This window comes from Barbus barbus (assembly GCF_936440315.1).
Source record: "Barbus barbus genome assembly, chromosome: 14".
In the NCBI taxonomy this organism is placed as follows: Eukaryota; Metazoa; Chordata; class Actinopteri; order Cypriniformes; family Cyprinidae; genus Barbus; species Barbus barbus.
The window spans coordinates 28,758,273-28,760,718 of NC_136742.1; positions in this window are offsets into that span (position 1 = coordinate 28,758,273).

A 2,446-nucleotide genomic window follows, 5' to 3' on the forward strand; every position below is an offset into this window, starting at 1 on the left:
AAAATGTTGCTTTTAACCAAATTAGCCAAAAAATAATAATTATGGCCTAGTTAAAATACTTATGTTAACAAGGGGCTGATCTTGTTCTAATAGTCTGAGAGGATACAAATAAACCAAACGAGTGAGTTGAGTGTCAAAGCGCCGATCTTGCAGTCATATCCTCATTTAAGTGTAATAAAAAAACTCATTAGGATACAACAAACTGATCTGAATTCACACTAACCGATCTTGTTGAACAAAAGACCCGTCCGTTTAAGACTCGAATCCCTGCAAAGAAAGTCAAAACAAGTTGGGGGTGTTAAAACTAAGCATCATTTTGCAAACATGCACATAAATATTATATATATACTATAAGTATATACACATTTCAATATGTTGTCAAACGTTTCAGTAACCAGAAAAGTTATAGGCTATTAAAATCAACTCATGAAATCTTACCAAAAGAAGATAGCAAAAAGAAGGTTATACTAACAACAGCAGTTGCAGTTAACTATTTCTGTCAGAATTAGCAATAACTTTCACAATCAGGGTCATAAAAACTTGTCTTGAACAAAAATGTCTTGAGACAATTGTACCAAAAGGCTTATTGGGTTGTGTGAGACAAACCTCAATGAATGACTAAAGCGGAAAACACTGAAAAATGACTTTTAAGGGTCAAAGACCACTAATTCACACACTGTAGCCGGGCTGTGGACATATATGTGACCCTGGAGCACAAAACCAGTCTTAAGTCGCACTTGAAGCAATAGCCAAAAATACACTGTATGGGTCAAAATGATAATATTTTCTTCTATGCCAAAAATCATTAGCATATTTAATAAAGATCATGTTCCATGAAGATATTTTGTAAACTTCCTACCGTAAATATATCAAAACTTATTTTTGATTAGTGCATTATAAGAACTTTAAAGGCGATTTTCTCCATTTTCAAATAGTTGTATCTCAGTCAAATATTGTCCTATCCTAGCAAACCATACATTATTCAGCTTTCAGATGATGTAAACAGCTCAATTTCCAAAAATTGATCCTTATGACTGGTTTTGTGGTCTAGGGTCACATCTATAAAATCATAGGCTACTTGACTTTAAGTTACTACCATAGTACTTTTTGCTAAAACCCTGCCAAAATAAATACAAACAAAATATTGAGAAAGTGAGTCATGAAACTACAAAATGAACATCTGAGCTTAACTATTTTCTTTATATTCTCTGCCAGTTTACTAAGGGAAAGTTTAGAATACAGATTTATAATATATAAACAATCACCTTCGGTTCCCAAGAGCCTGAGCAGGAGGCTTTTAAAATGGTATAATATTCTCTTCACAGCTTGTGTTTGTTATTATGGCCTCGCAGCGGCAGCCGGGCGCGTTAAACTCGTGGAGGCGCGCGGGGGCCGCACGCGCACCTCTTTCAAGCGCGCGAGAGAGGTTCTGCAGGTGCGAGCGCGAGCAGAAGGACGAGATTAAAGTGTCTCCCTCCACCTGTCTCTCTCTCTCTTTCACCTCCATCTCTCCGTTTGACGGGGTGAGGAGTGTGAGGCAGATTTGTACCGACAGCACCGCGCGCATTCTCCAGTCAAACGGCATAAAAGGCGCGCGGCTGATCAAAGCGCGCGCTGCGGCGCCCGTCTCGCGGGTTCACGACGTTTGAAGGTTAAAACAAAAAATCCGACACGCAATCGCTATTTACATTTTACTCCGTTTTGCATCTGGATAAAAACATTTTTTTTCTCTCCTGTTCAAAATCTCTGAAGCGCTCCAAAAAACTTTTCTGCACAAATAACAACATTAATACGCAAATATAGAAGTAGGCTAGAGGCGCGACGCTTGTTTGGAAAAATATTGGAATCAATTCGTTTAAAAATATTTTAATGAAGCGACGTTTTACGGCAAACGAGCAATCTTCTGAGGAGTTGAAACGCTCCTATTTACACACCAAGGGATTCGCGGCGGAGTAGGATGATCCTCTGGGTGCTTATGAATACATTTACACACTCGGTAAACAGCGCGCGGCTTATGAATGTGCGCAAAACGCGCTACGCGTGACGTCACGCTGCGCCAATCCGTCGCGAGAGCGCCTTTTATTCTGCTTATGACTGAGGGGTATGTTATTATTTCTAGAATATAATATTGCAATAGCATTACTAATTAAAAAATAGGCTACTATTATTTTATTTTCATAGAAAAAGTGCTTCACCAAAAATTCGAATTACAGAGGTGTTCAGCATCATATAAAGTTCATATAATATATATATGTATATAGCTACAAGGGTGACATTAAAAAATAATAATTGTACTAAAAAAGACTTGAGGGGAAAGGTGTGTCCCAAAGTTTGTCCCAAAAAATTTAAAATAAATAAATAAATTATATATATATTTGTGTGTGATTGAAAGTTTACAATTTTTAAACTGAAATCACTTCATCAAATGTAAGACAAAAGGCATTTC